General features: G+C 38.6%; 1 pseudogene; it reads left to right on the forward strand.

Annotated features, from left to right (window-relative positions):
- The window catches only part of LOC104718571 (uncharacterized), a 38,553-nt pseudogene extending 25,783 nt beyond the window's left edge, over positions 1–12,770 (forward strand).
- The last annotated feature ends 343 nt before the right edge of the window (positions 12,771–13,113 follow it).

The raw sequence follows: 13,113 nt of genomic DNA on the forward strand, positions 1-13,113 counted from the left end.
AACAGTAAAATGTACTGATTGTATAGGAATATATTTATATAAAAATGTAATGATTTAATTCTTTTTATTAGCCACGCCAAAAGTATTCAACAAGCTCTGTTGGTTCTTTGGTACTCGTGTACGTATATAAGTAAAATTACATAACTGATATTTGACATCTACAACCCTGCAAGTCATATCGATTAAAATTGACTTATATGGACATCAAATCAATTGGCCATTGCATTAAAAATTGCAACATGTCATTGCATTAAATACGACTACTAATAGATACAAACACATTGTTAATTTCCCTATAGTATATATTAAATATAGTGGTTTCAATTTTAAGTATAAAAGGGTACAATTCAATTCAAGCTACACGGGCATGTAACTGTTGATGTAGGTCTTAGCCATGTATCGTACAGAATTAGATATTCGATAAACTATTAGTTTTCATTGAACTAATAGCCAGTTATCACATCTAACAAAGTTCGTGGTTACCTTTATTAGCTTGCCTTATTATGCAAAGGTACATCGCTGACAAAATACTTCGTTTAATATTAAAATTAGAATTGATAGGAGATAAGGTGTACACGGAAACGAGGAAATGCAAACATGTTTCGTTAAAATTACCAAAGCATTTGACTAATTCGGCGAGCGCACCACCAGATTGTGCATTTCCTGCAACGATGCTTGTAAGGCCCACCATATTGAGTATGTCTTTCTTCCTCATTGAGAGCGCGCATTTTAGTGCGCAAGAAGGAGTTGTTATTTCCCCATCATCAGGGTAGTCAAAAAACACACCATAAGTTGTATTGTGTGATGCTCCATAGTGAATAAGCTCAGTGATGAGTTCTTCACACATATCTCCGACCTCTTCGGAGTCAAGTGGGTAGTGTTTTATAGAAAACAGCTGAAGCAAATGACCCGCCTGGACTTCGGACCCTTTACAGATTCACAACATGGCAGACGCAAGAGTAGCGTCGGCATGTGTTGGTACGTTACGCAGGAGTAAATTTACGGCCCCTTTAATGTCCCCATCTTTTGTTGCAACACGAAGGCCTTCATAATATATGGCCGTTGGATTATCCGCATCAAGGCACCTTTCAAAAAACTTCCTGTGTCGACCACCAAACATGATATCATCGGGGTCACTGCACATGTTGAAGATGTTTGCCTCTTTCAAGACGTCGCGACGGTAAACTATACTTTTGCCTCTATTTCCCGAACGTAGGAGTGACTGCATGTACCACCAGTGTTTTGCTGCCATTAGTTTAGCTATTCGCGCCAACAGATCGTCAGGAAGATTTGGGTTGGTCATATTTGTAGTGAAAGTATTATGTGCACATTGTAATGCAAACGATTTTATAATACGAACTTGTTGATATGGTTGGGGAAGTATTTGGTATGGATATAAATGATACTTGATATAACTGCGTGACAAGATGGCGAGGTGACATCAAACCACTAATTTAATTATTAAGATTTTAAAACATCCACTAACAAAATAGATGGAGTGTCGTTTTGAGAATATTAATGGGGCGTTAACATTTTAGGCCCATTTACATCATAACCATATATGATCCCCCACATCCCCTATTAGTATACACGTGTCATAACCATATTACGGATTTGAAGTCTACTAGTATAATCTACTATCTCAATCTCGATTATTCACTACTCGCTCAGCTTAACGTAGTGGCAGACATGACACCAGTTGGCAACTGCGATGTGACAACTGATACCCACAAAATTCGTATATGCGAAGACGTAGAAGAGTTGTTTAACAAGTAAGTAGAGGGATGTGATGTGTCTTGATGAGTACGTTTAATATGATGTATTTGTAATCATTACTAAGTTACGAAATCTGGTCACAGTGTGAACTAAATATGTTTCTGCTTAGCATTCTATATATATTCACACATGGTTTGTATGGAACAATGATTACTACGTATTTAGGCTATAGTTTGACCTCTCTCTATGTCGAATTATGTGCTGATTTGTAACTTGTATTAGTATTAAATAAAAAAGAAAAATCAAATTATTGCTTTGTTCAGTTCGGAATTTATTAGACCGCCGGGTAAATGGTAGTTGGGTAAGGTATATGCGGTTCATGGGTTAATTGATTGTTTGGAAACCGCAACAGTAATTTTTTTTTTCAAAATAAACGAAAACTACAGAATATTTCTTGATTGGTTACATAACACGGATTTAAAAAAATAAAGCTTAAAACCCGCACTTATGCATGTCGCCGTTCATTGCCATAAATTATTAAAAAATCTGCAACTCCCAACTACAACTCTCCCTTTATTTAGAGTACCCTCCACAAGTTGCAACACATAAGAAACATTGTTTTAGAAAAATCTAGTGAAAATGACGACTGCAACTCGAAAAATGCCTGATATACCCGATGAAATATTGATTAGAATCCTCGGCTTTCTCGCAGTTGATGGTTTGGAGTACCTCGCTCCAATATTGAAGGCAGGTCATCGAGGTCTAGAAACGGCGCTCTCTCCCCAAGTTTTAAAGGTAGCTAGCATCTTCACCTTATGCTGGCATCCGACGATGTTTCAAGCACCACATCACCCAAATGGTAGAGTCCAAAATGAAGGGATCCACAGGCGTATCTTCAAAAAATGCCTAGATGCTGGCAACAAACAGGCAATTTTCTTCGAAGGTTTCCGGGTTGTTGCCGAGGTGGAAGACATTAAGCAAGGTATCGCACTTCTAACTCGTAACGTTCCCGCGGAACCTATCTCGACACTAGCTTGTGGGTTTTTTCAATGTTAGTTGGTAACTGCGATATGGCTACTCATTTTCTTGAACTGTTTGATTCACATCACTACCCAATTAAATCGGAACGAGCAAGGTTTCTGGCCAAGGGGTTGTTTCGGTTGCTGTGTAGATATCAGACGGCGCGAGTAAACACATACTGGGACACATTCGTCTATCCTATTGCTCCCTTTATCCCTAAACCGGAATGTACTCGATTGTGTTTACGGGAACATGGTTTCTACTCTCTCCGGTATGAAGATTATGACATTGTCTGCACAAACTGCGGCCTCTGGTGGTTGGCGAGAGCTATATGCGAGATCCTGTAGTTATATTTTCTCATCTGACGAATATCTTGTTATCAACGCAGTTATTAAATCTTCTACAATCCATGTAAGTACTATAAATCCGGCCTTTAGTTTAGAATGTCTCCTGGTGTACTAAACTTGGTTCATGTAACACCTAATGTTGTATCCTTTGTAAGAACGCGATATCTATCGATACTTATTATGTTGTTTAATAATGGTAAGTGGTTGGGTGCCTAAAGGTGGCCAAGGCATCGGAGATGAACTATGAATATAGAACTATATAATTTGTTCTTCACTTTGCAAGACCACTTAAATATGATAGTAAGACGTACACAACCTGAAAGATGTTAGTGTAATAACAACGTTTAAAATTTCAGTGTACGTTCAAGAGTAAGTACGTTTAGTGTACGTACAAAAGTTTATACTTTAAGACAAGATGGCGAGGTGACATCAAACCATTAATTATTAAGATTTTAAATCATCCACTAACAAAATAGGTGGAGTGTCGTTTTGAGACTCTTAATGGGCCGTTAATATTTTAGACCCATTTACATCATAACCATATATGATCCCCCACATCCCCTATTAGTATACATGTGTCATAACCATATTACGGATTTGAAGTCTACTAGTATAATCTACTTTCTCAATCTCGATTATTCACTAACCGCTCAGCTTAACGTAGTGGCAGACATGACACCAGTTGGCAACTGCGATGTGACAACTGATACCCGCAAAAGTCGTATATGCGAAGACGTAGAAGAGTTGTTTAACAAGTAAGTAGAGGGATGTGATGTGTCCTGATGAGTACGTTTAATATGATGTATTTGTAATCATTACTTAGTTACGAAATCTGGTCACAGTGTTAACTAAATATGTTTCTGGTTAGCATTCTATATATATTCACACATGGTTTGTATGGAACAATGATTAATACGTATTATAAGAACGCGGAATCTATCGCTACTTAATATGTTGTTTACGAAAGCTAAGAGGTTGGGTGCCTAAATGTGACCATCGGAGATGATTTATGAATATAAAACTATATAACTCGTACCTTCCCATTGCAAAACCAATTAAATATAATACTAAGACGTACACAACCTGAAAGATGTTAGTGTAATAACAACGTTTTAAATTTCAGTGTACGTTCAAGAGTAAGTACGTTCAGTGTACGTACAAAGGTTTATACTTTAAGGCCTTGTACGTATAACAGTTTGCAAATTGCGTGTACGTAGAATGGGAAGGAATAGTTCGGGCTTTATCTCCCTTCATGCAATTTTTATTCTGCAAATTAAATATAAATAAAGGTTTCTGACGCAGATTCTTCTATTATCTACGTGGCGCCACCATAATAACGGATGTCAAATGCGTTATACACTACTTGGACAATTATTTCTCTTAAATTCCGCTAGGCTCTACTTAGGGTAGACATGACAGCAGTAGGTTGGACGATGTGACAACTCCTACCCCCAAAGTCGTGTTACCATAAACGTGATGTGATTTATTTCTCAGCAAGTTTTAATTAAACAGTAGTAAGTGACGTATGTCTCGGCACATTACAACAATGAACAGGTATGGTGTTAGCGAAATAAGTATCTCATTAGCGTTCTATATATTATAATTACCAGTCCCACTGAGTGCAACCTGAACTTTGAGTTCTTCAAACACCCTTCAAACACCCTTTTGGCGTCTGCGTCTCAAAAAATGCCTCATCTACCAGATGAGATGTTGATTATCATCTTCGGGTTTCTCGCAGTAGATGGTTTGAACTACCTAGCTCCAATAGTCAAGGCAGGACCTCGGGGAGTCAAAACAGCGCTTACGCCTCAAGTTCTCAAGGTTGCTAACATCTCCAGCATTACTTGCCATCCTTCTTGGTTCCAAAAATTACATCATCGAAATCGTAGAATAAGAGAGGAAGGGATGCACCGGCGTATCTTCGAAAAATGCCTTGACGCTGGGAACAAAAAGGCAATCTATTACGAAGGTCTCCGGGTTGTTGCCGAGGAAAGCGACATTGAGGGAGGTATTGCACTTCTAACTCGTAACGTACCCGCAGAAGATGATGCCACACTAGCATGTGGGTTTTTTTCTATGTTACATGGGAACCTCGACATGGCGGGTCATTATCTTTACCTGTTTTTTGCATACCACTACCAACTAAATACAACTCAAACAAGGATTTTGGGCAGGGAGTTGTTCATGTTGCTGGGTAGATATCAGACGGCGCGAGAAAACACGTACAAGGATACATTCGTCTATCTGATTGCCCCTTTCATCCCTTCTCCGGAATGTGCTAAATTGTGTTTATTGGAGCATGGTCTGTACTCTCTCATGGTCGAGACTATGACATGGTGTGCAACAATTGCGGCCTTTGGTGGTTGGCGAAATCTATATCCGAGATCCTTTAGTGATATTATCTCTTTAGATGTTTCGCCCTAAACGTTTCATCTAAATGTCTTCTGTAATAAACGCCGTACTAATATCTACGTCATAGGGTTTACGCGCACTGAATCCGGGCTTTTGTTTCCATGGTTTTCGATTCTACTTATTTTTAAGCATGTACCAATTGATGTTGGTTCCTTTCCTTTTTTAACTGTTCTATCTTGCAGAAGAACTATACACAATTGATATATCTGCCTATTGTGTATGTACAACAAAGTGTGTGTGGGTACATGGGTGCTTATGTTTGGTACGAGAAATGAATTGTTTTGTTACAACTGTGCATTCGGTTGGTGAAGTCGGATGTGTACACATCTCTATGATACATAGGTATTGGGCCTCAATTTTAGTAAGCCCATTCGGTATGGATTTGTTGTTTATTTTCTTAAAAATAAGGCCTCAATTTTAGAGTTTGAGTTGAGGCCCCATTTAAAAATTTAAAAATTACATCGGACTTACTGAGAAAAACAATTTAAAAGTAAACAATACTTTATCTTTTCGTATTGGGCCTCCAATGTTGCTGGACCGGTAATTAAATTTTGGTTTGTTTAAACCAAATTGTGACTAGGATAACTCTACAATATCAACCATTGAATCAATTTTGTCGTAGTGGGTGGGCGCCATAACGTAATTAAGAAACCATTGGGAGGGGGGAAAGCATACATCAACAATAAAAATAACACAAAACCACGTACAAAACGTAAATTAGTTGTCTGTACGTACACTACGAATTAAAGGAAATTTGAAATATAAACCCGAAGAAAAACAAAAAAAGCGAAGAGTCGCGCTTATTAGAGAAGGAGAGAGGGGGAGTCGGTAGAAAGACGAAACTACTACTTGCGACGTTTTGTTTTATTTAAATAGCATAACCCTTTCTCCTTTCCAAACCCAGGGTAGAAACGAGTAACACGATATTATCAGAAAAAAACCATGGAGTTTAGAGTTGATGCCATCGCTGATCTTATACCAGGAAAAACAAATTGGATTATCCAAGCGAAGGTCTTAAATTCGTGGTATGTTACTGAGTTCTTTTGGAAGCGGGTTCTGCTCCTTGCTGATACACGGGTTAGTCCACTTTGCTTTGTAAAATATTTGCACGAGGTTGTTAACCAACGCAGTGGTCTTATACACAATTGATATGCAATTTGTAGGGTGACACAATCGAGGTGGCGTTTTTACCAGGGACCTATAAGAAAATGAGGAAGTATATCTATGATGGTGATTGGTATGAAATTAGGAATTTCAAGGTCATCCAGCCAACACTTAGGGAGAGGAATACACATCATCCTTTCCAAATCAAATTTACTGATGAGTCGACGATGGGCCTGCTCTCACCGTTGAATCAAAAACACTACTTCCATTTCGAAGATTTGGGTGATATATCTCGAGGGAGAATTACCCATCCCATATCATTCGGTACGCTTATCTTCAATTTTCAATTACACAAATCGTTTGAAACAACGTTAAAAAACGTTTGCTAATTGATATATTTGTGATTATCAGTAGTTTTTAGGCCTGATACTAAATAAATAGGTTAGTAGACAATTTCATATCAAAATACATAGGTCGTAACATTTAAAGTATGTGTCTACCCCGAATCAGATGTCTGTGGGTGTGTAGTTGGGGTGGAAGACAGAAGATTGCTCGAGGGGGCAAATGCGGCCAATGAAGTTGTCCTCACCCTACTGAATGGGAGGTAAAGGAGATTTGTGCTACCTTTTAAATACATTTACATTTAAAGTTTTTTCGTATGCCCGTTCAATATTAGCATGAGAAAATCGTAGGAATGAAACCCTCAAGTGTCGTGCCCTAGATGATTATGCTGCTCGCTTCATAAATGCTTGGGAAGCACTCGGGTGTCATCTTACTTTTACATCCGAACCAGTCTTTTGTATTTTGCGGTTCTGGAAGGTTGGAAGCTACGAAGGTATGTTTGATTTGATATATCAGATAAGGAAACCAGCCTTGTGAAACCATATACAACTAATTTTGTAAATGTTCTGAAGGTGCTCCTTGCCTCGTCAGCACAACCGCCTCTTCGCTGTTCTATATAAAACCAGATTTCGAGGGAATGGAACATCACAAGGAGATGTAAGCTCTTTGTTTTCCTACTAAAATATGTAATTGTATTTGTTGCTACTGTCAAATACGTTAATACACTTTCTATATTTACCGCAGATCTGAAATCGCTGGACGTTACTATATAGAACATATAATGGAGCACGTAGGGGAGAATGCAGTACCTTGAGAATAAAGGAACTAGATGGGCGAAAGGGAGAACTCAGGGAGTTTAGCATATTTATTTAAAGAACCGGCACAGATCTATGCAATTTATTAACTTTTTTTTCCCTGGTGTGTTTGTACTTTTGAGTGAACCCAATGTTACGCTGATTATGGATAATATATGGTTATGTTTTGTCAACAAAATATAAAATTTAGTACTCCGCAATATATGTACGTACATAACAATAGTTATCTACGATAAGTGAACATGTCAACACTATCCAACCATCGCATTATGTCCTCTCTAATGGACCATATAAAGCCCACAAACAGATATATTTCGCTTTAAAAACCTTCTTATTCAAACAGAAAACCGTTTGCTTGAGATTTCTAAAAAGCCCACACGAGTAATAGGCCCATCTAGGGCAGCCGGGAACAATTTGTCCAACAATTATAGTTAAACAAAAATGTGGGCTTAGAAATTAAAAAGGGCCATCATAAACATGTTACAAAAGCTATGTTCGCACTTAGGAAAAAAGAGTATTATCCTCACGCCAAGAAAAGATAACACGTCTATTGTTGCCCATGCACTACGTATTAGCTGGACATGTTGTATGGTTGTGGCCAACCTGTTGACACTGAGAACAAGCATGCTGTTTGCGGGGCCGCTTCGTCTCCAACGCAACCTCGACAAAAGACTTCCTCCTCGTCATCTTTGGCCTTCCTCGAGGATTCCTAACAAAAGGCGGTTTACATCTGGACGGTGTAATATCAGTAGAAACGATGCAGGATGTATCTATCGGCATTATCGCCTCCGCATACCCACTGCAGAGGCTGTCTCTGCGGAAATATGGATGGTGTTGGTTTATAACTGATACGTTGGCCGTATATGCGGCTGCGATAGCATGTACGCATGGCATCCTCTCTAGATCAAAACGCCTACATGAACACCTCTTATACCTCAGATGGACAACATGCGTTGAGTTACCACCACTTACTTCAAATCGATCTTCATCAATTTCTTGAACCTTTAGACGCCTTGACTGTTCAATACGTGCCTATGAGTAAATCAAATCGTAAGTTCATATAACCAAAACAACACAACATATCCACTAAGATTTTTCAGGCCTTTCGTTAACATATATATCGATGGATATGTTAATGAATGTCACACCTGTAACAGGTTCTCCACTCCTTTGGTGAGTAAAGTTGTCATTGCGGCAGCTTGTTTTCTCCTTATAGCAAACCAACGTGTCAACATATTCCGAACAGCTTCTAGTAACTCTACAATGGGATAGGCTCTGGCAGGATTCAGTACTTTGTTTAGCGATTCTGCAATGTTGCTCGTGGTGAAGTTGTACCTATCACCAGGAAAGTGCGCCCTGCTCCACTTGGTTACATCTGCACGAACCAAGTAAGCATGCAGTTGCGGATTCGCTTCTTGAATTTGCTGGAAGATTTCTTCGAAATCAACTACACGGTACGCTGCAGCTGCTTTTTTTACCAGCCGAAATGTTTCGCTCCCACTAAATCTCAGGATAATATTCTTGTGAAGATGATAAGTGCAGATTCCTCGACTTGCCAGGGGGTACACTTTAGCGATAGCTTTACCAATAGATTTATGCCGGTCAGATATCAGTGCAAGCTCTTCATCATCAGGAATTACACTACTTAATTGAGTAAAGAACCATTCCCACGACACGTCGTTCTCTGTATCAACAACCGCATACGCCAGAGGGAAAATATTAAAATTCCCATCTTGTGTTGTCGCTATCAGAAGAGTCCCTTTGAATTCACCTTTCAAAAAGGTTCCATCTACAACTACAACTTTCCGCATATACCTGAAACCCTTAATGCATCCAGCAATCGCAGTGAAAACATACTTGAATCTGTCTTCTGCATCAACGACCAGTCTAGTAAGGGTCCCCGGATTAGAGGACCTCAGCCTGTATAAATATGCCGGTAATTCAGCGTATCCACTTTCAGGTGTACCCCTAACATACTCCCGCGCCTTTATAAGTGTACGATGTGCCTTCCAGTAGCCAAGCTATTATATGAAAATGGTCAGTAAAAGACATCAGCACTAAACAATATCAACTAGAACGAATTATATATATGTGCAGTGCAGGCCATAGAATCAACTAATTTCTGACAAACTCAACAAACTTAAGCTACAATCTGTTTGTACACCCTATAAACAAGTACACTCACAGAGCCAACCATAAAACAAACATATTAAAGTATTCCAGTAGCCAACCTGTACACCATATCGTAGGTTGAGACAATCCCCAACAAGATTTGGCACAATAGAACTTCCCACACCACCAACATAATCCTTGTATAATTGAGCTAGGATTGGTGGTTTAGCATTAGGGCTACGGCCATATCATTCCGTAACAGAGCAAGTATGTTCACGAAATATCTGCGAATATGAAACACCGGCGAATCACCCATGGTTGAAGCCCGTATTCTCCATTTACAACCTTTTACCCAACACTCAACGATTAACAAAACGGGCGTTGAATATCGAACATTGTAATCATATTTATCTAATACACTCAGCACCCTCAACCTTGCCACCAACGTTTCTTTGCTATCAAACTTATCCCCCACAGCAATATCACCACCTCCGTTTTCTATTTTGCGAACCTCCTTCTCAATTGCATCAGCTGCAGAGTTAGTCTTCCGAGTACAGTTATTTGATTCTATGTTACACACATTTTCCTCTATACAATACCCACCCCCAGGTCAGTCGTCTAATGATTCCTCTGCTTCATCCGGGGCAAAGTTGGAGTATAGCAGATAGTCTTCATCCCCTGAACTTGCACCATCGCTGTCGTCACAGTAATCAAATCTACTGTTGTCCTCGTCATCTGCTTCATCTTCATCTAGATCATTTCCTACATTATCTTCACCTCCTTCCTTCCGACTCTCGTACTCATCATCTTTCTCTCCCATTTCCTCTGCCACGCCTACGAAATCATCTACAACGACTTCAGGGGTCTTGGGTGTTGGTTCTGGGGTTTTCGGTTTAACTTCCTCGAACAAGGTTTCACCAGATTTAGCTTCGATCTCAACGCATAGCCGGATGAGTTCACTCCTATGCTGTTTGAGAAAGTTTTGAAACTGCCGACCATTCGAAACAATCACCGGTGGCATATAACATCCGCTTTTTTTTATATCTATCTAACATATAGCTCAACTTTATCGCGGAAGTTCTTTCACAGAAACCAAAGTCATCGTACACCATAGCAGTAAAGTCTTCAAACTTTGTTTCTTTATCGGCAACTATAATCCTGCACCCTTTCCTAGTATCAACATCAAACAACCATCGCTTTCTGTCTAGCCTCCACCTCCCACACGCCAATACGATATCTTGCTCTTCCATGGATGAACCGAGATCAAAGATTAAAGAAACTGAGTAGGAAAAAGACGTTTGCTCCAGCAGACAAACAGAACACGATTGATGAATCTGCTACAAACTTTATTACATGAACACCATAGATCGGAAGAACAGTAAAGGTGTTTAGATCTTCTTCCAATAAGTCTATCGCAACGCTCGACTGTCTTTCCCAGCTCAAACAAATTCGTGTTATTCTGGTAAGACTTTACAGTTGTCAATCTTGCTTACTAAATCTACCACGGACAAGAAGCCTACCACAACACTACGAAAACTATTTCAAAAAACAAACAAAGTATACCAAAAATATCTGTAAGGAGAGAAGGCTGTCGCATAAATCTGTCGCAACAGGCCATTAGTCTACCATAAATATCTTCCCACCCTGTTACGTTTGCCGCTACACGCGCTTAAAACAAAAGTCTATCATCAAAGGGAAATTCCTCTACCAACTTAATCTAACGAATCGATTTCATGTACGTCGACCGATAAGTGTACCAACACTACAACTAAGTGTACCATCTACGTCGACGGCTAAGTGTACCAGCACTACAACTAAGTGTACCAAAAATATCTGCAGAACACCTTTAATCAGTCCACGTGTATAAATCTACTATCAAAGGATCGGTAGACTTAGTCCCAACTTCCAATGTTTTTTTTTTCTAATGGCATTAGCCGTAATTACGTTTTTTCTCAACACTAGTTTCAGGGGTAGTATAGGTACAAGGTGTTAGTCTAGTCATTACAAACAATTGTATGTTGCTTTTGTAATAAGGAAGCTTATATGCAATATTCTAGTAACTCACCCTAAAATATCTCATAATTAATAAAAATAAAATTAAATATATCTCGCACATCGCGTGAGCCTATCTCTAGTATTTGATAAAGTAAGCTTAGATGTCTCTCTGTAATAAGTTAAAGGGAAAATGCTGTTCTGTAGTGTATCCAGTTGTCTACTAGAACATACGTATTCTCATTTGGATCTGCTGTCCGCTTTATCTGTTCAAAATTTCTCATGAGCAACTGTGAGAGAGCTTTCATGATGATGGAAAATTTGGAGTAGTATCATAGCTGAGAAATCCTCATCACTAGACTCTAGTTAAATGTCTATATTTGTCTGTTTTCATATAGATAAACAGGAAGCTAAAGCGCATGCAAATGACATATCAACTTATTGTGGAAGGTAAGACAAACCTCTTCAGATCCGCTATATGGGTCGGCTCAGTATCTTGTTCCAGCTTAAAAGTCATCAAGCTCCTCTAAAATCTATATATGTGATTTCTTATCACAGATTGCTGGAAGAAACTGAAGACCAGGTAAACTTGCGGGTAGCCTTTCTCTTTATTGATGATTAGAGTTTGATCAAATATAGTTGATGTTGGTGAGTGATTGCAACTTGGTGAGGTAATAAAGAATGGCTCCCTAAAAGCATGAGAAGTTAGCAAGCTTTTGTGTCAAACTTTAAGTAACCACTGCAACCAATCAAGGTTAGCACAAATGTTTTTTCTTCCTATATTGTTCCTGCCTCGTGAAAATGATAAGAAATCTGATATGGTTCTGCGTTTTCGTTTCCGAAAGTAGTGAAACAGTCTCAAAGGACGAACGATGCAGATGAATTATAGCTGATTCCAGCTAGTGAAAAGCTCACCATCTATTTCCCATCAAGTGAAGGTCTCATTTTGGTAGCCATGTTATTGAGACATGTATGTACATTCTCTATAATATGTTTAAATGTTTTTACTATATTACTAGAAGAGTTACCTGCACGCTTGTGCGGCCAGGAATTGAATAGAAAAAACAATCCAATTTTATTTTCTAAATTATTAAATCAAAATTTTGTTATATTTTAAACATGTTTAAATTTTTTTTTAAGTTTTGTATTTAAAATTTTTTATTTCACTTTTTTAAATGGAAAAACGAAAAAGAGTATTATAGTATTCTACATATGCAAAATTTTAATTAAGATTTTAAAACCCATTTTCAAAA

Source organism: Camelina sativa, chromosome 2 (genome assembly GCF_030686135.1).
Source record: "Camelina sativa cultivar CO46 ecotype springtype chromosome 2, ASM3068613v1".
Taxonomy (NCBI): Eukaryota; Viridiplantae; Streptophyta; class Magnoliopsida; order Brassicales; family Brassicaceae; genus Camelina; species Camelina sativa.